We start from the raw sequence: 25,297 nt of genomic DNA, 5'->3' as shown, positions 1-25,297 counted from the left end.
GTTTTATATCAAAACTTTTGATGCCACTGAAATTTTATTATTTGTCACCAATTGCAGTTTCATAAAAAACTCAGTAAAAAAGTAAATAAATAAAAACTCACGCTTGCATAAGTCAAGTAAACAGTCAGTGATAAAATAAGTGACAACTAAGTTAAAACATAAGTTAAAACTATTTACAAGCAATAGGACAACAAACTACAATAACAAAGAAACAAATTAAATAGACCTGAAAAACTTAGAGCACTAGAAAAAAGAAATACTACATCAATTGTATAAAGTAATAAAATGTATAAAAAACCCTGCATAGTCTTATGTGTAAATTAAATATACATTTATTCTTATTAAAGTTACAAAAGTGATTCAGTCAAGAGCAGTCAGAGATTTCCTCACTTTTGTTGTTTGATTAACATTAATGACAGACAGCAGAAGGTTTATTAGACTGCCATTCATACATTTTTTAAGTACAATCAACTTGTTTTAAGTCAATTTCAACTTAAATTACGTTGACTTGAAAACTGACGTTGACGTGAGAACTGACTTAAAAAATGAGTTGAATCTTGTATAGCTTAACGTGTTTTGATGAGTTAAAGCAATGTAAAAACATACGTTGTCATAACTTATAGATCAGATTTTTTACAGTGTATTCACAGCAGCGCCATCTTTCATTTCTAATGGGAATGAAAGCGAGGCTGCGAGGGAAAGACATACATACATCTCTTCAGTGGGTTGTAGGCCTACTGTAATTGAATGTGTTTCTGGATTGTTCTGCTGACGAAACACTGCAAAAATATCTTTCCAAGCATTTCAGTGGAGACAAAAATCTCCAGATGACGAGCTGTGGAAAATTGTAAGTGATCTAGGAGCTGTATACAGCTTTTTTAAAGCGGATGGCGTTGAAAACACGGTAAGTCTATCCCCCTCACAGCCTCGCTTTCATACCTGTCATGGCGCTGCTCTGAATAAGGTCCATAAGGGCCGGTTCACACAGAGACGCAGGTCAGTGGAACGAAAAAAAAAAAAGCACACGGTCTAGAGACGCGTTTTTTAAACGTTGAACTTCTTTTAACTTGAAAGCAGCTGTGAGAAAGCCCTAAACACGCCCCCTGAGTGATTCGTATTATACAGCGATCAGCAAGGTGTGGACATGCAAAATCGGCAGCTGAGTTACAAATCAGGCCGGCTGGTCTGTTATTCAACTATGTATATGTTTTTTCTCAGTGCGTAAATGATTACGGGTGAGTTCTCGCATATATTTCGCCTTTGTTATTGATATTATTGTTCTGAATGTCGAGATTAGCTCGTAAACTGAATGCATTTTAAACTGCGTCACAAAGTGAAACCAAAACGCTTTCATATTAGACTTTGAGTTCTAAATGATTGTTATATTAGGTTATAAGATATTATATTCACTTCCTAGTTACAGATCACCCGGTTTGTTCAATATTGTTTGAAAATGTCGAATTTGATGACATTGTATGTTTACTGCTGCTGTAATATTGAGCATACGCAACGATTGTGCAATCTGCGTGTCATTGTTTACTTTATTATTTTATTATAATCAGCACGCAGTTGACCCATGTATGTTAATTTATATATTACTTAACAACTGAATGTTTGTATCATTTACTGATATATAATGACAACTGTTTTCTTTGTTTCTATTTTGTTTATTATAGACCACACATTTGTGAAGTAACATATGCAAAACTCCTTTGAATAAATCAGTTAAACTGGGATTCCATCTCGTGCAATGGTTAAATACGTCAGTCTAGCACATGTTTACATTGAAAAACAATGGCAAAGTAGTGCAGTGGAATGGAAAAACGTGTTCTATGAAGAGCGGCTTTACGTGCCACACATATATACGAAAGGAGTTGTCTTTCGCTGCTTATTGCGCTTCAATGGTTTAAAATCACAATGCAATGCTTAAAAACACATTCAAATGATACGCTTTCGTGACGGCATAGCAATGTCACGTGAAGTGAGCGTAACCGCGATAGAGACATAGTCCAAAATCTCTACCAGTTGACACATTTCTACCAGTTAATCATGTCTGCTGGTATATCGCCCACCCCTACATATCCAGATGAATGTTCTTTTAAAAAAAACTTGATCAACTTGAACAAAAAACAATCAGGAAACAATAAAATAATGCAGGAAAAACATCTCAGATACAAAAATATCCCCAAGCCCCCCCCTCCACCTGGACACACCCACGTTTGATTGACTGACTAAGAGTTCGTCCAATCAGAGAGAGGCTGTTTGCGCAGCACTGAACAGCTGGAGCAACAGCACCAGGAAGACGTGCTCAGAAATTAATCGAGCGTTTGATCTATCAGTCATAATGAGAACAACACTCTTCTCAAAAAACACACACATACACACACAGAGAAGTGCACATACTCAAAAATACACCAAATACACTACCTGCGCTCCCAAAAACACACACACTGAGAACCTGTTCAAAGGAAAGCAAAGAAATAAACAAAGGAGGGAAGGCAACCCCTCCTCTCCTCCGGGAATTTTACTATTCTGCACTTCTCGGCTTCTCTCATCCCTCTCTTCCCACAATCCTTTGTGCTCGGAATAAAGCTGCTGATTATGAAGCCCAGAGCACTGAGACTCTGCTCACCTGTCAATCAAATGGTAACCTACACACACACAAGCGCACACTCAATGTCAGATACCCTGTAATACACCCTGTCTCGTATAGACATTAACACCGCTTCTGATAAGCACTTCGACACACAATATCAGATGGCTGAAAATGACAACTTCCGTCTTCAGAGTATGTCCGTTTTCCTGTTCTCATTACTGTTGTCATCACATGAAATGCACCAACGGTCTTGGTTTAGTTTTGCAGCTACCTGTTGGGTTTTACTTCACAGTATATCACGATGTTCATGTAACATTAAATGCTCACGTAATCATCTACAATAACAAAAACTGTATAATTCCACACTGTAACATGAACTCTGTAATTAAACTGTGATTGTGTATTGTAATATTTTGTGTAATCAACTGTATCCTAACGTATGTACAATAACAATATGTGTAACTGCATACTTTTCACACCCTGATTCGTATAATAAATACCATACTATGTAAATGCACTGTAATGTGAACTTATTTAAAAGGAATATTTAAGTATAAAATATATACTTGTCCTTCCTTTTCTTTACAAATATTTTACGGTGAGGCGCTTACAGTGTAAGTAAACGTGGCCAATTTTGGGAGGATTTAAAATGTGACCTAATTTGATAAATGCACTTTGTTTTCTGTTTAAATGTGTGTATTATTTGAGTTGTAAAGCTGTTTGAACCATCATTTTTCCGTTTTGGGACTTTGGGGTTTTTACGTCATTGCACTGTCATGGAGACGAAGTTGTCAAATTTCACCCAGAAAAGTGTAGAAATTGATTGTTTTTATACTAAAAACATAATCATAACAATCCTATTGTTTACATCTTGTGGGTTCACTATTGAAACTGATTATTTCAACATTTACAGATAGCTTCCATTGTAAGTGCCTCACTTTAACCCCAGATTTTCTTTTCATTATTTATTAATTTGTTAAGAAAAGGAGGGACACGTGGTGATTAATGTTAATCAACATAATGCCACAAATGTTGTTGATTAAACTTGGGAATATAGTATTGTACACTATCAAAAGTTGGGAGGTTAGTAATTTGTTTTTATGAAAGAAATTCATACTTTTATTTAGCAAGGATGCATTAAATTGATCAAAAGTGAAAACAAAAAACATCTATAATGTTACAAAAGATTTCTTTTTCAATTAAATACTGTTCTTTGAACTTTCATTTATAAAAAGGTTTTTTTTTTTTTTTTTAGAAAAATATAAAGCAGCAGTTTTCAACATTGATAATAAGAATAAATGTTTCTTGAGCAGCAAATCATCATATTAGAATGATTTCTGAAGGATCATGTGACACTGAAGACTGGAGTAATTCAGCTTTGATCACAGGAATAAATTACATTTAACATATATTCGAATAGAAAACATCTATTTTAAATCTTAATAATATTTCACAATATTACTATTTTAAGCATTTTTGATCAAATAAATGCAGCCTTGGAAAGACTTTTGAACAATAGTGTCCTGTCTGACAGCTTAATGCAATTGAAATGAGTGAAACATGTGAATCCAGTGTTTCTCTGAGCTGTTTTACAGGTGTGATCTAGCCACTGATAAACGTTACTATACAACCATCTTCAGGAAAAGAACACAAGACTTTCTGTCTTTCATTAAAGAGTACAATAATTACCTGAGTGGCAGGTCGGTGCGCAGTTCACCCAGCGCTGTGTGCTTTACACACACACACCAACAGGAGAGACTTTACAAGGTGTACGGTTAACTCATGCGGCCTGCTATGAGGTTTCCATAGAAACGGCTCTGTCCTGCGGCCTAGGTAATCCACAGGAGCTGAGTGTGAGAGTGTGTGCTGCGGTGCAGATGGGTAAATGTCGAGAGGAGAGGGACCCTGACCTGCCAAGAGAGCTGAATTAGTATTCACACAGTAGGTGAACCCCACTGTGCTCCCCACCGCTCACTCTATCTCTCTCTCTCTCACACACATATATATCTGGCATACACTTTCATACATCTGATGATGTGGAAACACTAATAGTGCTGGAAAAGGACAGATCAATACTGCTCTTCTGCAACACTTCATTCCAAACATTCAGTTTCCAGCAAATGTGGGATCTCATTTCTGCACCAAAGAGATACACACTGATGAATAAACACAGTTGAAACACACCCACCTTAACTCTTTCCCCGCCGCCATTGATGGAATTTTCCGGCTTTCCGTGTTTTCATTGTTATGTGGTAGGGGGCGCTATTACACACCTTCTGAAAGAGTACAGAATCTCCTGATGAAAACACAGGAGAAGCAGAAGCAGAAACAAGCGATGTAAAATAACGCGATCATCAACATTAAACAGTGTATAAATCAAAACTGCCTAATGTTACTGAATGAAAAGTTGACCGAGAATAAGATACAGGACTGTGAAGCTTTGAGGGTGTTGATGGACTCGATCGACTCCATCTGTGTTTTGATCATCATTCTGAATCCAATCCGGATGAAGTCTTTGACGGAAACGCTATTTTCTCAGCTTTTTGTTAAAATTGTGTCTGTTTTATGAAACCCATGAATGCATGTAGCTAAACTAAAACATTAAAAGTTGTTTTTGTTCAAAAGCAGAAGGTCTGTTCTTTCTTTTGATATATTGCTTGTTCAGATATTCAATCAACTAAATATTCTGATGGCCATGAAACCTGATTAAATGTGAATGAAAAATGGTTTAAAATGCTGGTGGTGGCTGGCAGCTGGCAGGGAAGAAGTTAAATAATACAGCAATCATCTCTTCTCTGGATTTTACTTAAAGGGATAGTTCACTTTGAAATTAATTTTTGGTATGTTTTAGCTTACCTCAAGGGCATCCAAAATGTAGGTGTCTTTGTTTCCGCAGTAGTTTCAATTTTGATATTTTTAGGTCAAACCGTTCTTGTCTGTCAGTCATATAATGCAGGTCTATGGTCACCACCTCAAAGAGCATGCACAGAGAAGTCCAAATTAAACATGATTTAATGACTCGTAAATGTAAGTACACATTGATGGCCTTAGACACGAAACGAGCGGTTTGTGTGAGAAAACGAACAGTTTTTATATCGTTTTTACCTCTTGTAAACAGCCACGTCCAAGTGACCTGATAGCGCCGGCGCTTCGGTCTTTTCCGGCAAGCGCCGGAAGTGATCTCTCGCGCGTGTACGTCACTCATTGTTTACACAGAACAGAGATTGTAGGTAAGACGGCTAATTAAAATGGTACTAATTTGCGCTTATCCGGGATGTTTAAACCGTCGTAAAAGAAAACAATTTAAAAAAACAAAAACAATTGTATGAGTGACGTACACACGCCAGAGATCACTTCCGGCGCTTGCCAGAAAAGTCCGAAGCGCCCGCGCCCTCAGATCACTTGGACGTGGCTGTGGTTACAAGAGGTAAAAACAATATAAATGCTGTTCGTTTTCTCACACAAACTGTCATTAAATTAATTACATTTACTAGTCATTAAATCATGTTTAATTTGGACTTCTCTGTGCATGCTCTTTGAGGTGGTGACCATAGACCTGCATTATATGACTGACAGACAAGAACGGTTTAACCTAAAAATATCAAAATTGAAACTACTGCGGAAACAAAGACACCTACATCTTGGATGCCCTTGAGGTAAGCTAAAACATAACAAAAATTTATTTCAAAGTGAACTATCCCTTTAAGGTGAAGTATGTAGTTCCAGCTCTTACAGGTGTTTGTTAAAGCATGTCTTCACAGGTAAAAGCAGCAACATATTGGCAATACTTTTAGATGTGTTGCTATGTGTCATGAGTAAACTATTGAGTAAGCTAACGCTGCCTTGAGTGCATTTTTTCTCCACCGGGCGCATTTTTGGCATGACGTGCCACAACTATTTGAAACTGTCTACACTGGACACATCAAAGTAAACATTATAAACTTTCTTTCTGAACGGGTGTATGATGATATTGTATTAAAGCGTCTATTAGGGCGTTGCAACTCAATGCCCTGTTCGCTTTGATATGATCATGACCTGTGTAATCTAAATGCAGCAAAATTTGGCTTCCACTCCTGTGCCCGAATCTGAACGTCTTTTTCCATGTAATGCATGGTGGTCCCACATGTCTAAACACCCTCTGGCTCCGCCTGCTACAGTAGCCACGCCATACACTCACTATCTATAGAATGAACTCTTAATGCGCATGTGCACGCTGTCAGCGTTCTCACAGGTTCACGTTTTTAAAGTTTGCGTAGAGAGAACTTAAGAGTTTTCTGTTAAAACGGTGTCGTGTTAGCGGCCCCTAAGTTAATAACTAATGATCGTTGTGACGGAAGAGAATCAATCAAAACTAACTTTAAAGGTGCAGTGTGTATTTTTTAGCGGCATCTAGCGGTTCGGTTGCGAGTTGCACTAATAGCTCAGCCCACTGCTAACCCCTCCCTTTCGAAGAAGCTACGGTGGCTAAAACGGGACAAACATATCGTCGTCTGAGACAGCAGAGAATAGCCAGAGTAAGCCAAGAGTGTGCAACATTGTCACTGTTTCTGTACCACAGTCCATTATAAACCACATCATGGATAAAGTTTACAAAGCCATAGTCAGGTGAGGACCAAGGGTCTTAATATATAATATAATAATAATAATCAGCTGATTGTCTCACGAACGTAACCAGGACATTTCTCCCCAGATAGCAAACCCATAATACAGCGAGGGAGAAGAACCACATGAAACTATGCAACTATATATTTTTTCTAACAGGGTAGTAAAAGTTTAGCTGGCTAAATATGAGCTGTGACTGTGGCTGAGCTGGTTAAAGCGTAAAGTATTGTTTAAACTCGCATGAGCCCAAAGGTGCGCGCCTCCGCATCCCCTAGACACCATTTACTACACACAATAGGCTTTTTTCTCTGATTTTGAAAACTCTTCGCGATCGACTTAAAATGCTTCCAAGATCGACTTGTCGACCGCGATCGATGGGTTGGTGATTCCTGTAACATTCTGTTTTACGGTCAATGACAAGAGTACTAATCAGCTGTCTCACGAACGTAACCAGCACATTTATCCCCACATAGCAAAGCCATAACACAGCGAGGGAGAAGAACTAAGTTACATGAAACAATCCAACTACATATTTTACACCACTGACAAGGGAAAAACGGTAGAAACATGACGTCACAATATGTCGACCTTCATAGAAGGGGGTGCCCGCGGTTATGTAGATATAAATGTCTCATTCTAAGGTAATAAAAACATTACGGTTTATTAAGTTCTTTATACACCACTGAAAACATAGTTATGGATGTGAAATTGCATTTCTGTTAATAGATACTTAAAATTTTTACACATTGCACCTTTAACTGGAAAATAACTTAATTCTAGGGCTGCCATAAAGCCAAAACAAGCTGTTACTTTAATTTATTATTTACCTATTATCACTGTAAAGCCGCTTTGGAACAATCTACATTGTTAAAAGCACTATATAAATGAAGATGACTTGACTCACACTATAGGTTGAGCTGGGAAGAGATTGACAGATCTGAGCGGACCCGCTCTCCAAGTTTTGAATGATGGTGGCTAGTGGGGCTCAATGTTTACACTTTTGGGAGAGATAAACCCATTGATGACATACAAAGGCTACGTCTACATTAATCCGGATAGATTCGTTTTCGTTTCAAAACGCTCTCCGTCCACACCAGCCTTTTCAAACATTTTTTTTCCCAACTTTTTTCCAAAAGTTACTCATCCACACTCAAACGTCGAAAAACAATAAAATTCACCTTACAGCGCATGCTTAAACCCTCATAAAAGCTCACTGAGATGATACAGATGGGACAGACATAATAAAGTTATCACGCAATTCTACTGGCAGGATCATTTTATTTAGCAAAATACCTCACCAGTTCACTGATGCGTCCAGATCGCACTCACTCACCATTATATGTTTGGTCTAAAACGCGACTGCTCTCAAGTTTTGCCGCAGGACAGCAAATGCGAGTGAATTTTTTGTCATCTTTGCAGGACTGTGATATGAAAAGTGTGCAAAGTAGAGTTCTCAACGGGTCGGGTCGGCCCGACAAACCCGACGGGACCCGCGGGTTCGGGTCGAAAATATTTGCAAATGACTCGGGTCGGGTCGGACCTTGGGCTTAATCTTTTGAATTGTACAGTGAAAAAAAAAACATTTATTATTCATCGCTGCTGTTCACTGTAAAGAAAGTCTGGCTGCTGCATGCAACGTGCATCGCGACGCGAGGGCAGACCTGACGCCGCTGCGTGCACGCCTTTAGCCCGGAGAAGAAGATGGAGTTGGTGAAAAGTAAACTTGCTGCAGGTGAAATCACCGTTGCTCAGGGGCGGCGCGACACGTTGTGTGATTATCTCGGCAGTTTAGGACATCGCACAAAATTTGCGTCAATACAGAAAACATTTAATCACTGGATAGTTTTTTTCGTTTATTGAAATGTGGTTTATGTCAGCTGGATGGGCGGAATGTGTGAGACGTGAGAGTGCGCGGGGCTCTCTCTCTCTCTGCGTCAAGCGCAGCAGTCATTCTACATACATCACTCACCGATCAAAAGGGTGGCGTCGGGCCGCGGGTCGGGGTCGGGCAGATAATTCATGTTGATGTGTCGGGTTACATCGGGTCCGGGCTTTAAAAGCCACGGGCCGGGTCGGGTCGGGTTGTAATTTTCAGGCCCGTTGAGAACTCTAGTGCAAAGTAACATATTTTAGCAACTGTGTGAAAGTTAATAGCACAGAACAGGCACAATACCGGTATAAACATGAATATCTATGGGTTAAATATGCGTCACATGACTAAACTTACTTCATCGTTTTTTAAATACCTCAGTTTTCTCAGTCCACAATACAACATGAAAACAGCGTTTTCAAATGTATTCACTTTGGAGAGCGTTTTCGTTGCTAAAAACGCCTTCTCAGTGTGGATGGAAGGCCAAAATGGAGAGAAAAGATGCGTTTTCAAACGAAAATGTATTAGTGTGAACAAGGCCTGATAGTGGTCAATGAACTATAAACTGGGTTAAGAGAATGTATTTTATCATTATAAAATCTTACATATGTCATCTTTAATTTGGCTCCGTTTAGATAACTGAGCAAATGAATGGAGACAACGTTTAGGGCTAGAGAACGTCGAGTCAACATGAATCAGCATTTGCAACCAATTTCACTTCTGTGATGTAATATTTTCAAGAGAAGCCGAATGCTCAATGTCAATGAGAAAAAAGGTATAGGGACGGACTTGATTTTATCTACTGGGAACTTATTGGATGATGAAAAGTGGGTGTTGCGTACCAGAATGCAGTCAGATCTGAATGTATACCTTTTAAAACACAGCTTGTGGCGTCGGCTGAAAAGAAAAGTAGTTTCATGCACTGAAAGACTTCAAAGACATTTTTGTCTTTGGAACAACATGCATTAATGAGCTGCTCACAATTAGACTGAACATGCATGAAGAAAGCAAATAAATGGGGTCGATTATGATTTCATGTGTAGAGAATAAAAACAGAAAATGTACTGGTAATTTTCTTTTGCCAGGACATTATCCAGTAATATTACGGACATTTCCATTAACCCTAAAACACAACAAAATGCAATGCGGAATTCAAAATACAGATAAAACACCAATACCGAAAATTATTTCACATTTATAGTTCATTGTGGCCGATTTTTACGAACTTTTACTACTGTGTGATTAACACACTGTTAACTGTTATGTATTCTCAGACATGATTCATGAAGGCTATAGCTTAAAGGGTTAGTTCACCTAAAAATGAAAATTATGTCATTAATGACTCACCCTCATGTTGTTCCAAGCCCGTAAGACCTCCGTTCATCTTCGGAAGAGTTTAAGATATTTTAGATTTAGTCCGAGAGCTTTCTGTCCCTCCATTGAAAATGTATGTACGGTATACTGTCCTTGTCCAGAAAGGAAATAAAGACATCATCAAAGTAGTCCATGTGACATCAGTGGGTTAGTTAGAATGTTTTGAAGCATCGAAAATACATTTTGGTCCAAAAATAACAAAAACTACGACTTTATTCAGCATTGTATTGTCTTCCGGTTCTGTTGTGGATCCGCGTTCAGTGCCGCTGCTGACGTAAGACGCTGCTGACGTGTGTCTGGTGCGCCCGAGCTTCGTTTACAGTCTGAGGGAGACGCACGCTGGAAACTAAACAATCTTCACAAACATGTCTAAGGATTTCCACACAGAGGAAGACTTGCATTTTTTTGCCCAGCCATATTTATTTGAACCCGAATACACGGACACACCAGACACACGTCAGCAGCGTCTTACGTCAGCAGCGGCACTGAACGCGGATCCACAACAGAACCGGAAGACAATACAATGCGGAATAAAGTCGTAGTTTTTGTTATTTTTGGACCAAAATGTATTTTCGATGCTTCAAAACACTCTAACTAACCCACTGATGTCACATGGACTACTTTGATGATGTCTTTATTTCCTTTCTGGACAAGGACAGTATACCGTACATACATTTTCAATGGAGGGACAGAAAGCTCTCGGACTAAATCTAAAATATCTTAAACTGTGTTCCGGTCTTACGGGCTTGGAACGACATGAGGGTGAGTCATTAATAACATCATTTTCATTTTTGGGTGAACTAACCCTTTAATAACTACACACACTTGATTTGGGGTCCACATGGCTGTTGATTTCTTCATAGTAAATGAATTGTAATGAAAAACATGTTTCCTTCCCCCGATGACACTGCTGGTTAACCTTACATGGAGATGTTTTACTATGAAAGAAATTGGCTTCTTCTTGTGTGTAGGTCATTATGAGCAATGAAGCAACTTGTCATCACATTTAAAGGAATAGCCAGAAAAACAAAAGGATCATTGGGGTTCTATACGGAACTCTAGGGTTCTTGACTCAATTTAAAATAACCATTTAGGCCAAAAAGATTCTATAAATGGATAAATGTCTTAAATTATGACCTGTTATCATGATTTTTTTTCTAGTGATAAAGTATGTTTATGAGCTGTTTAATTCATAAAATTGAATCACAATAAAAAATTAATTAAATAAAAATTAATTAATTAATGCATAAAACGATCACATGAAGCCCTAAAGGTTTATATATATGAGGCACCTGAACCCTTTAAGGTTCTATATAGAACCTTTTCTTCTAAGAGTGAACATAACACATATTATTTTATTATTTTATATTACATTATACAGTTAATAGAAATACATATTTTTTACTCACTCTCATGACGTTCCCAAACCATCTGACTTGTCTTTCTTCTGTGGAACAAAAAAGTTGTAAATATGATTAGTGAATTGTGCTGGTCACTCTTTTCCTTGCATTTGCACTGAATGGAAACTAAAACTTTCAAAAAGGGATGCAAAACCAGCATAAAAGACTTCAGTCTGATTCATATCATGTCATATAACTTTGAAAGTGAAATATATTGCATGGACCACTTTTATTATAAATACAAATATTAAGACATTGTACTTTTATTAAATAGATCAAAAGTGACATTTAGGACATTTATATTGTTACAAAGGTTTGCTATTTCAAATAAATGCTGTTCTTTCGAACTTTCTATTCATCAAAGAATCCTGAAAAAATAAATAGATATCACTGTTTCCACAAAAATATGAAGCAGCACAACTTTCAACATTGATATTAATAACAAGTGTTTCTTGAGCAGAAAATCATCATATTAGAATGATTTCTGAAGGATCATGTGACACTGAAGACTGATGCTAAAAAAATTCAGCTTTGATCACAGCAATATATTACATTTTAAAATATATTCAATTAGAAAACAGCTGTTTTAAACTGTATTAATATTTCACAATATTACTGTTTTTACTGTATTTTTGGTCAAATAAATGCCGCTTTAAAATAAGAATAAGAGACTTCATTCTTATTCTATAAAAAATCGATTAAAGTGATTGTATCGCCTCAGCAACGTATTTTTTATAGTTTAGCACTACACTTCTTCCTACACTAATGAATCTGAGAAGTCAACAGGTTGAATTACGTGTTGGATACATCAGAGAGCAAACATCACTAGTTTTAGACATTTAGAGAGCAGATTTCTGAACTAAATAGAAGCTAATCAGCAAAGCTGCCTTTAAAAAAAACTGAAAGCGATCTCATTACGATTCAAAAGGAGACTGACTTCATCCCAGATGAGCTAATGCTAAGCCCATGCTAAACGCTAGCCCTTTACTGCCCTGCCCCGCCACACCCTGATGCCCTTCTGCCCGCCTGCGCTTTGACGGACAGCTGTGGAGTTCTGGACCAACTCCAGCCAGCGGGATTACGCATGCAAGTAATCTCCCATGATGCCCTGCGGCCAAGCTAGGGCGTGCTGCGCCTCTGCTCCTTATTAATATGCATGAGAATGCTAATGAGCAGGAAGCACACAGGTGAGCTCGCTCAAAGAAGCCAGTCACAACACAGGAGCCGATATTCTAATTTCGCGGCGCAGACCTTCCCACTCGCCGCAGAGACAATATCACATTCTCTCACACACAGCATGATAACTCGCAGCTTCTCCATGTGAGGAAGATAACCTAAACAGCCGACTGTCTGACGAGATGCGCGCGTGGCTTTTGCAGAAACACTCGGCAAACTCATTCCTGAAATGCAGTGTCACGGGTGCCAGTGAGACGTTTCAAATCAAAACCAGGTTTTATATAAAGGTTACAGGCAAAAGCCATGAGCAAATTCCCTGAAGCCTCTATCAGTCAATCTGGGTTTAAACTCTCTCTCTCTCTCTCACACACACACACACACACAGACTGTGACAATATTACTGCAGTAACAATCTGAAAAGATGATATGAAGAATTCTCAAGCATCAGAAACGTAGTTGTGGTCAGAATTATTGGTAAATATGATCAAAGATGGCTGTAAAAATAAATCTGCACTGTTTATCCTGTTGATCTTTCATTCAAAAAGATTAGCAAAAATCTAACTTTTCATTTAAGTAAAAGAATTAAAAGTGTGTGTGTGTGTGTGTGGGGGGGGGGGGGGGGGGGGGACTCAAATTATGAAATAAATGTTTTTCTACAAAACACCTTAGCCACAATTATTGGCACCCCTAGAATTGTTTTTATGATCTCTGAAGTATATTCCCATTAATATATATATATATATATTTTAGCGCATCAGAACATGAAAATGTCCAGCCATGACTTCTTGTTTCACAGGAGTTTGAGGAAACACAAAGGCCAAATTGACTGTTGAGCTTCACAAAATAGAAAGTGCCTGTAAGAAAATAGCGAAAGCATTGACAATTCCCATTTCTACCATCAGGGCAATAATTAAGAAGTTCCAATCAACTAAAGATGTTACGAATCTGCCTGGAAATGGACGTGTGAGTATATATTTGTCCTAAGGCATGGCGAGGAGGAGAGTTTGAGTGGCCAAAGACTCTCCAAGGATCACAGCTGGAGAATCTTGCTAAAGTTGAGTCTTGGGGTCAGAAAGCCTAAAACAATTACTATAATAAAATAAAAAAAACCTACATCACCACATGTTGTTTGGGAGGGTTTCAAGAAAATCCCCCTCCTCGCTCATCCAAAAACAAACTCCAGCATATTCAGTTGTCAGACACGACTGATCTTCAAAAGGGACCGGATTCTATGGTCAGATGAAACTAAAAAAAGAGCTTTTTGGCAGAAAACCCACCAGTTTGGTGCAAACAGGGATAATAAGTACCCCATGTTCACGGTTACACATACCACTGGATCTTTAATGTTGTGGGCCTATTTAGTTTTTTTGCTGGAGGTCCTGGACTTCTTGTTCAGATCGCATCATGGATTCTAGCAAATACCAACAGATAAAAAATTTAAACCTGACTGCCTCTGCTAGAAATCTTATAATGGGCCGTGGCTGGATCTTCCATCAGGACAACTATCCAAAACAAACATACAAATTTTTAACACAAAAATGTGTCACTAAGCACAAAATAAAGCTTCTGTCATGGCCATCCCAGTCCCTGACCTGAACCCTATAGAAAACGAGTGGGCTGAACTACAGAGAAGAAGCGCCAACATGGACCTGGGAATCTGCAGGATCTGGATAGACTCTGTATGGAGGAATGATCTCTGATCTCTGGTCAGTTGTTCTCCAAACTCATCCGGCATTATAGGAGAAAACACAGAGCTGTTCTCTTGGGAGAAGGATGTTGCAAAAAGAATTTAATAAAAGGGTGCCAATAATTATGTCCAACGTTTTGAAGAAAAGTATTTTTTTTTTTTCCATAATGTGATTTACCCCCCCCCCCCCCACCCCCACCAACCACTTTCAATTATTTTACTTCAATGAAATTTTCGATTTTTGCAAATGTTTTGAATGAAAGATCAAAGGATAAACAAGGTAGATTTATTTTTTACAGCCATCTTTGATCATATTTACCAGGGGTGCCAATAATTCTGAACTGTAACTATTAAGCAATTATATTCAGATGTTGAGATCATCCTGGTATACAATACCAGTCTGGGGTCAGTAAGAGATGAAAATTCAGCTTTGCCGTAACAGGAATACATAACATTTTAAAGTATATTCAGTTATTTTAATTATATTACTGTTTTTACTGTAGCCTACTGTTGATGCAGCTTTGGTGAGCAAATAAAAACATGAAAAAATTAACAATAACCGAAAAAGCATTAAAAAATCTTTTTTTTGTATTAATAAGAGAGAATGGCTGCATCCAAAATCGCATACTTCCCTACTATATAGTAGGCGACAAACAGTATGTGACAAAAGTAGTATGTCCGAATTCACAATACTCATAAAAGAGTACCTGGATGACCTACTACTTCCAGTGAGATACTGAAGTGTGCATATGATGGACACTTTACTATCCCATGAGGCAACGGGAGAGGATTTGTGAATGATAGTGAAGCGACGTAACTGACGCTGGTAGGTCACATGATAATGACAACATACTACACACATTCCTACTATATAGAACATACTTTTTTAGCCATTGTGAAGTACGAGAGGATGTGATTTGGAACATTCCAAATAATTACTATGGTGTAACGTGTATGTTCAGTTTTGGTTTCATCTTCACTGTTCTGTCCCTGTTTTGCCTGCCTGTGTTCCCTAGTTAGTTTCCTTGGATGTTAATTATTTCCACGCACTTGTTTCTGTTCAGTTGATTACCCTCCCTGAGTATTTAAAGGGATAGTTCACCCAAAAATGAAAATTCTGTCATCATTTACTCACCCTCATTTTGTTCCAAACCTGTAAGCTTTTCATTCATCTTCAGGAACACAAATGAAGATCTTTTTGATGAAATCCGAGAGCTTTCTGTCCATCCATTGACAGCTACACAACTCCCACTTTGACGCTTCAAAAAGTTCATAAAGAGATCGTAAAACTATCTCTAACATTTATATGTGAATAAAAGCCTAAATTCAGAAAATTTAGACAAAGTCTCTTCAAAAAAATTGGACTAAATCTCTCAATTCATATGGATTAGTTTTACGATCTCTTTATGAACGTTTTGAAGCATCAAAGTGGTAGTTGTGTAGCTGTCAATGGAGGGAAACAACTTCCCACCTTGTTAATACAAACTTCCCAGGAGGACATGAACGCACCATTATTTGAGCCTCAATATGCAGGGAACTTAGACAGTGACGCTAAAAAGTCAAGTTCATCCTCAGTCGCATCTACATGTACTGTACCCCAATGTTAATGCCTCTATGTCAAATCTACATTTATTTGCTATTTGACTTTATTTCTTTGACTCTAATCTGCACTGAATTACTGTGACAACTATTGGAAGACATTAAAAAGACTGTATAGCTGCACCAGTTGCCTAAACAATTATCAAATAATCTAGCCTGGGAAAACCCAGACAACTTCCGGCAAATTTAGATTTGCTCTGAAAGTTAGTCTGGCAAAGAGCTCATTCAAGCCCATTTCCAATCCGTCGAAATCGAGGCACCAATCAGAAACATTGGGGCGGGCTTTACACGATGACGACAGCGCTGGGATTTTGAAGCAGATTTTGTAGCCTACATTACAAAGATGGATGCCGCCGTCGAACATCACTCGTTCGAATCAGCTATCGCGTCTGTTTTAAGCGATTTGAACGTTTCCTTTTTGTTAAAAACCGAGCAAAGAACAACACTCAGAGATGTTTCTCCGCCGCTCTGCATACGTCATCTCCTTCATCGCTCTGATTGGGTTTAGGTCTATCCGTGACGTCGGTTGGTGACGTCCCTCTGGAAATGATTTGTCTATGACGCTTTGCCAGACCATAACTCAGTTACAACTCAGAATGATCTGGTTTTAACCAGGCTACAAATAATCGTGAAAAGGCTGAAAAAGGAAATTGGTTTTAGAGAAAGTTATTATAATGTGCACTTATCAATCGTTCACAAAAAGACCAGGAACTTCACTCTAAAAAATAACGTTTTCCAAAAGGAAGTTTTTGCAGCAATGCCTTAGAAGAACCATTTCGGTTCCCCAAAGAACCTTTCAGTGATCAGTTCTTAAAAGATCAAGTTTTTTTCTTAGTGTGAAGAACATTTTAAAAATCTGAAGAACCTTATAAAGAACCTTTACTATTATGTAAAACTTCCATGTATGGTACAAGTTCTTAATGAAACCCCAAATGCCAATAAAGGAGTGGTTTTTAATGCACAAAAGTTTCTTTATACCGGATTACTTCAGATTATAAAATGCTTTTCACAGTAATGGTTCTTGAACTGTTTACTATTCTTCTATGTTTTCACCACAAAAAACCCATCTTAATTTTTAAGAGTGTTGTATTAAAAATAAGTAAACATGGACTGACCTTTCTAAAAATGCCCAACTTTGGGTGAAATATGGACAAACCCAAACGTTGGGTTAAAAATGTAATTTAAAAATGTAACCCAATGGCTGGGCTTGTCCATATTTGACCCAAAGGTGGGTTAAAACAACCCAGCAATTTTATAGTGTATGAACGATTTCCCAAAACAAGTAAGATTGGTGGACAAAGTAGAAATCTCTAAATGTGTGGAGAATGTATATAAAGTTATAGTCCTGCGTTTGACCCTGAGCAGAATCACGTCTCGCACCGTTACGTAAGACTCTGCAAATCAGCCACACCTGCAGGATAAAACTCACTGTCAATCTAACCCGCTCCAGGTCAAACACAGCAACACAATGTCTCTCTTAACAAGAAACAGTTTCAGTCAGAAATGAGTTTATGAGCGGTGACGTGCCGTCCCCTTCAGCCCGCATAAGCGCACAGCGCAGTCACTCTTCAAACACACACTTGTTGTATTATTGTACGGTAAACAGCAGCTGCAGAAAGCTACACACACTGCGTACTAGAGAGAATCACATTAAACAGAACGCTTGACACTGCAGACGCCTCGCATTACTCCTGCTGCGTGTGTGTGCGATAACGCTTCATGATGCCTGACAGCTCTGAACTCCTTCCCAGAATGCATTGTGCTGAGAGACACTCTAATTGATGACACAGGTGAGACTGCACGAAATGATCGAAAGTGTCGTCGGGAGTGAGACAAAGTGCGCGAGCGTGTTTGATGTTGATTACATATGGAGGAAGAAATGAAATGTTCAGTTCTCTCCGGATTTAAAAAGATATCAAGAGGCAGAGAGGGAGAGAAAGAGAGAAACGTGTGGAAGACAAGGTGATGCAATCTTCTAAAGAGGAGTTCTCCTCGTTCCTCTCGTTATCAAACGCTCCCTAAGATTTGATTCTGTTCTGTGGAGATCCGTCTGTGCGGTTTTGGGAATGTCTTTATCTAAATAAACCAAAAGGTTTCGCGTGCGCTTTAATATAGTATAACACACACAGACGCAAACTTATGAGGTGCACGCGAGACACAGGCGGCCTACAGAGACATGTGAAAATGTGTTTTCATATATGCACGCAAAAAAATATATAATTGTGTAATGTGGCCTGTTGCGTTTTTCAGTTGTGTGTTGTAGTGTGTTTTGTGGGAGGTTGCAGAAATTCATGATATTCTGGAGGGTTAAAATATTCTTCTTTTCTTTTTTTAAAGATTAAAATAAGAGGAGAAACGATAAGAGAGGAGAAGAGACAAGCAGACAAGAGAGCAAATTAAATGAAAGGAGATGAGTAGAAATGAGAAACATGAGAACGAGAATGGTGAAAAACAGATGAAGTGAGAAGAGATGAAATGAAAGGAAAAAGATGAGAGGAGACAAGAGGCGAAATGAGCAGAGAAGAGAGAAAAATTAGAGAAGAGACAAATTGAGAAGACAGACAAGGCCAAAAATGAGAAGGAAGAGATGTGATGAGAAGTGATGAGGGGTTTCAAGAGATGAAATGAGAATGAAGAGAGAAAATCGAGTTGACAAAAGGAGAAGAAATGCAATAAATAGAAAAGAAATAGAAATAAATAAAAGGAGAAGAGAAATGAGACAAGAAGACAAAAGAGCAAAAATAAAATGAAAAGAGATGAGAAGAAACAAGCAACTGAAAGAAATAGTAAAGAAGAGACAAAGTGAGAAGAGATGAAATGAAAGGAAGAAGATGAGAGGAGACAAAAGAGGAGGTCAAAGAAGAGAAGAAATGACCAGAGAAGAAAAGAGACATGACGTGATGAGAAGAGATGAGAAAAAAATGAAGGGGAAGAGATAAAATGAGAGTGAAGAAAAAATGAGCTGACAAAAGAGACGAAATAAAATAAGAGACAAAATGAGAAGAGGTTAAAATAGGAGAAGATGAGACAAGAAGACAACCAAGCAAACGAGAGAAAGGAAAAGAGAAAAGATTAGATGAAAAGAAAAGAGATTAGAGGGGAGGAGACAAGAGGAAAGAGACCAGAAATGAGAGGAGATGAGCAGAGAAAAGAAGAAATGAGAGAGGTGAAAAAAGGAGAAGGAAGAGAATTGATGCATAAACATATAGAGATGAGAAACCCTGAGTTAAGAGAATGAGAATGGAGAAGACAAAAGAAGAGATTAAAATAAGAGAAGAGACGAAATGAGACGACATAGGAAAGGATGAAATGAGAAGAAACAAAAAAAATGAGAGAACAGACAAAGTGAAAAGACATGAAAGGAAAGGAAAAGAGAGGAGACAAAACAGACAAGAAGAGGCGGAAATAGAAAAGTCCAGAAGAGAAGAAATGAGCTGAGAAGTAAATCAGAGAAAAGAAGAGATGAGACAAGAAGACAAAGGAGCAGAAGAAATGAAATGATGTGAGATAAGATAAAAGAAAATCAGAGAGAGAAGTGGACATGAGCGGAAGAGAAGAAAATTTGAGATTTGCCTTGATCAATATAATCATAGTCTACCCGTGTGTGTATATATACATACATGCATATATATATAACTGTTTTTTATTTTCAATTGATAAGTCTATTTTATACATGTTTCATTATTTTTTATCTTTTTTATCTTATTTTAATACTATTTTTGATATATGTTAGTTATTTGTTATTGTTATATTGCATATTTCTTTATCTTGTCATTACTTGTTTTGTGTAAAATGCTTTGGCAATATTGTGTGTATATAAACACAATCATGCAAATAAAGTACTTTAAATTGACAAATTGTTTGCACTTTATTTTAAGGTGTCTGATAGTGTAATTATCCATTTAAATACTGAGTGATAATAATAAACTATATACTTACTATAAGCTTAGGGTTAGGATTATGGTTAGGTTTATGGTTAGTTGCATGTAATTATGCATAATTTATAGTTATTACTAGAGTAACTACATGTAACATGTAATAAGGACACTGCAAAATAAAGGGTTACCGAAATATTGAACTGAAATTAATAGAAGAGACAAAATTAGATGGAAGAGAAGAAACGAGACAAATGAGAGAAAAGAAAAGATAAGCTAACAAATAAGACAAAATGAGAAGAAATGAAACAAGCAAAGATGAAATGAGTGAAGACTAAATGAGAAGAAAATATATGAGACAAGAAGAGTTGAAAATGAGAAGAGAAAAGAGTGAATGTAAGGAGAGGGGGATGGAGGGAAGAGGAGAGGAAGGCTTCATGTAAAAGAGGGAGACTGAGGTTCCCATGAGACTCTCCATTAATTGTGAAGTGAAGGTGCCCTCAGGCCAACACAGGGGAACAGAATCACACACACACACACAGAAATATAAACACACTGACAAACACACACTGATCGACACACACACACACACACACACACACACACACACACACACACACACACACACACACACACACACACACTATTACGTATGCAAAACATTTCTATAACACTACAAACTCACAAGCACAGCCCATATAATGTATCAGATTTACAGTGTAATGTGTGTGTGTGTGTGTACTGAGCTGTTTGGGCACAAAATTGTCCCCAGAAGTTCAGAAATCTGACAAAAAAAACTCCCTTAATGTGCAGATGCCTCCAAAATAATTATAATTATAATTATAATTAATTAATTATTCTACAAAAAAAGTCAAAAATGTTTTCTTTTAGAGTTAGTCTGTAGTCATTATATTTAGCTTTATATAAAATATACATATATTTTAAAAGAATACACTGAAAAGACTATGTTTTCATTTAAATAGCTAAATGAACTAGTGCTCTTTCATATGAGAGTCTGTGACTGACACTGGGATTGTTGACTGAGCTGTAAAGCAATCAGTCCACTAGAGGGAGCACTAGGAATACAGTATGACTGACCTCCTCTCTCTCTCTATCTCACACACACACACACACACACACACACACACGCTATCATTGAGGATATTCCATAGGCGTAATGGTTTCTATACTGTACAAACTGTATATTCTCTCCCCTTACACTAACCTACCCCTAAACCTACCCATCACAGAACACTTTCTGCATTTTTACATTTTTAATAAAACATTGTTTAGTGTGGTTTTAAGCCATTTTACTAATGAGGACTCAGGAAATGTTCTCATAAACCACGTTTACGTTGTAATACCAGTGTAATAACCATGTCATTATACAAATTTGTGTTCTCATAAATCATATAAACAAGCACACACACACACACACTGAGAGAGAGAGAGAGAGAGAGAGAGAGAGAGAGAGAGAGAGAGAGAGAGAGAGAGAGAGAGAGAGAGAGAGAGAGAGAGAGAGAGAGAGAGAGTTTGGGCCTATTAAACACATCCAGAATTTCTTCATCATATTATAGACGGACATGAACACAAAACCTGACAAATCACCCAGAAAGCATCTTGTATGCAAGTGTTCTGTGTTCAGCACAAGTTTACTGACACGACCAAAGACTCACACAGACTGTATTGGGTAATCAAGTAGTCCAGGGGTCAATGTAGAGGTCAAGTCTTGAGCTTGAGTCCTCCATTACAGACAGCAAGCAAGAAGTGTTCATCTCAGCCATGGTGGATTATGAGCCGCATGATCTTGTAAAACAAAAGTCACCTTTATATGAATGCACTTACAAAGGGCAAGACACTGCAGCATTACAACACACCCAGAACATTCCTTTAAACAAATACAACCATCAAATATCCTGGATGAATATTAAAATTAATCAGATTTAAAGTACCAGTATATTAAACACAAACCAGCAGAGGAACGGCCAACAGGCCAAAACAACCAGGACAAATCTATAAAGATGACCAAAAAAGATACAGCTGATTCTCAAACAGAAGGATAACACTGTCATTTACTTCATAATAAACAGAGACATGACAGGACTTTCTTTTCTTTTCATGAATGGAATATTCTGGGTTAAAAAACAAACAAACAAGGGCTGCCCTATAGATTTACATTGTATATGCTTAACTTTCAGTATACCTTTTTATTTTATTTTTTTGAGTGACAAGTCAAAATGATGGTCTGAGGTGATCAACGTCAGCCATTCTGCCTGGCATATTCCTTTAAACCAGCGCTTTCCAATCAAAGATGGTCACAGGCTAGTTCTGACAAGGTCACAAGAGTGATTAACAATGCCAATTATTAAAATGCTTAGTCTAACTAATCATATAATTTTTGTAAAGTTAGGAGAGCAAAATATTAAACAATTATTAAAAGGCAGGAGAAAACACGTAACATTTCTCTTGTTGATGATGTCAAAGGTTTTGCATCCAAACAAACTGGTGCAAACTGAAGTTATTTCTCTAATACTAATATCATATTTAACCCAGTGTTTTGTTTTGGCAGGTAAATGAACCCTCTGCTGTTGCATGCATTTATAAAACAGTACATTTTCCTACTCAGTCTGACATGTTACATATTATTGGGTCGTTGTCAATGTCAATATTTGATTCTAAGCATATTGAAGACTTTTCTTTCAGGTTGTAACACCATAGTATTTATTATAAACAATAGCTTTGAATGTCTTCCATTCACATGCCAAGGTATTTGCATGGTAATTAAAAAATACAATACAAATCTAGGTAAGCTACTTTTTAGTGCTGTACTAAGTGCTGCTGACAGATTTCAGTGTGAATTCAGTCCTGAGGAAAGAGAGTGAGTTTCACTCGGTGTTTCACAATGACACTGAGGAAGAGGAGGACATTGAGAGGAAGATAACAGGAAACACACACACACACACAGAGAGAGAGAAAGAGAGAGAGAGAGAGAGAGAGAGAGAGAGAGAGAGAGAGAGAGAGAGAGAGAGAGAGAGAGAGAGAGAGAGAGAGAGAGACAGTCGTACCCCAATCGAGCTGTTCTCTCCTGTTTCTCTCTCCGTCCGATCTCTCCATCCTGACAGGAGAGGCTTCAGGCATCTGCTGAGCTTCAGGCCACACACACACACACACACACACACACACACACACACACACACACACACACACACACACGGTAATGTCTAACCACATTACCCACTCATAACAACAAATTCACGCTGTACTCTGCTGTTACGCACGCGCATGATGAATTCAGCGATGGGATTGTGTGACTGTGAGCGTTTCTGCAAACCACAAAATCCACTGATGACAGTAAATGCGAGTGTGTGTGTGTGTGTGTGGCCTGACGGCGGTCTGAAGTTTCGCCGCGCTCCCAGGGATAGCGAGTGTAAAGTGTGTTGCCGGGGGCGACGGCGATATGAAAGGTGGCTAATGAAGCACTTAGCATTTGAAGGCTAGCAGCGGACCGCGCCCGAGTTCCGTCAGTCCTGATTGGCTAACGCGAGGGCTAACGCGAGCTGAGTGGTCTTTTGTTGCTCGGCGACGGGCCCTGAGGCGACGCCCCAACCCTGACCCCTCCTCCCCCATCAGCGCCGATACGATGTGACAACTTAGCGGGAGGAGAGAGTCTTTTCTTTTTCTCTCTCTCTCTCTGTTCAGCCGCAGAGGTCGTGTGTGTGTTTATCAGATCTGCTCTAAATGAATAGGAATGAGAGAATATCTGTCTCTCTACCTGCTCCTCTCCTCGGCCCGTCTGTCTCACCTCATGTTTCATTCGGTTGCTCTTTTGCCAACACCTGTCTCCCGCGCTTCCCCTCACTCTTTTAAACGCAGTAACTGTTTTAAAGGCAGACAACGCCAGAACCTCTTAAAGTCACAATTAAATCAAAATTGACAACTTTTTTTTTCATGGATTAAAAATGGAATTGCAGTAGCTATTTATTATGAATTATTTATCCGTGTACATCCTCATTTTTTTAAATTCATGTGCCCTCATAATCTTCACTGGCGCGACAACCTGTCAATCACATGAGACTGACCAATAGCAAACCACAACCATCAGACCAATTCCCCACGGACAAAATCAAGTCTCGCCCGACATTTTTTCTTGTTCGAGAAGACGTTTCACATGGATATAGTGATATGGTGTGTTAAATATACATTTAACATGCTATAGGCTTTATGCCGAGCGTCACGTGACCAAGCCGGAAAACAGATCACATCGCTTCCGATTCAGGTCTTTTGTATGTGCTTGATGAATTTTTTTGCGGTTTTACTCAAGATAATTTAAAAAGAGCAAGCAAAAATGAGCATAACCAATGTCCCTCGCATGTGCAGATTGATATTTAAACGTTTTTTAATTTTTCTTCTTCAAACTAACGTTTAGATATTTAAATAGCATAAAACACCTATAACAAAGTGAACTTAGTAGGTTAGCTGATTACCTTAAAAATCCATATATATTGTAGTTAGTTCTTACGGCCGTTAACACTTTCTCTGACAAGCGGATGCAATGAGACCTGTTTTCCGGTTTGGTCACGTGACGCTCGGCATAAAGCCTATTAAACAATTATGAAGCATAAAATCATCAATGAAGACAAAAATATGAAAGGAAAAACAGAGAAAAACCATTGTTTTGGCCAACATAAATTATTATAATATATTATAGTATTTATAAAGAATACTCATTTAAAGAATTAAACATTTCTGTTCATTATATACACTACCATGCAAAAGGTAAGCAAGATTTTTTTTAAAGAAATTAAAACTAATTCAGAAAGGGTGCATTATATTGATCAAAAGGTACATTAAAGATTTATAATGTTTCTATATGAAATTTCTATTCTTTAAATACTTCTGAAAATAAATATATAATGGCTCCCACAAACATATCAAGCAGCACAACTATTTTCAACATTGATAATAATAATAATAATCAGTATTTCTTGAGCAGCAAATCAGCATATTAGAATAAGTTCTATTAGTTAAATTAAAGTAATAGTTCACAATCTTACTGTTTTTACTGTATTTTTGATTTAATAAATGCAGCCTTGGTGAGTGTAGAGACTTATATACAAA

The 25,297-nt window shown here is 37.9% G+C and overlaps 1 protein-coding gene across 2 annotated transcripts in view; it reads right to left on the bottom strand.

The window, feature by feature from the left end:
• tfap2d (transcription factor AP-2 delta (activating enhancer binding protein 2 delta)) overlaps positions 1–25,297 on the bottom strand; it is a 63,088-nt gene that overhangs the window by 16,609 nt on the left and 21,182 nt on the right. Inside the window, exon 1 of one of the 2 annotated variants that reach the window (XM_056269300.1) lies at positions 4,286–4,522. The exons of the other annotated variant lie outside the window; for it this stretch is intronic. The gene's annotated coding sequence lies outside the window, so the exon portion shown is untranslated. Of the gene's footprint in view, positions 1–4,285; positions 4,523–25,297 lie in introns of those variants that run through there. 2 annotated transcript variants of the gene reach the window in all.

This window comes from Rhinichthys klamathensis, unplaced genomic scaffold, assembly GCF_029890125.1.
Source record: "Rhinichthys klamathensis goyatoka isolate OS25496 unplaced genomic scaffold, OSU_Roscu_1.1 h1tg000281l_1, whole genome shotgun sequence".
In the NCBI taxonomy this organism is placed as follows: Eukaryota; Metazoa; Chordata; class Actinopteri; order Cypriniformes; family Leuciscidae; genus Rhinichthys; species Rhinichthys klamathensis.
The sequence above is the reverse complement of the archived record's forward strand: the minus strand, read 5'-3'. Positions and strand labels throughout refer to the sequence as shown.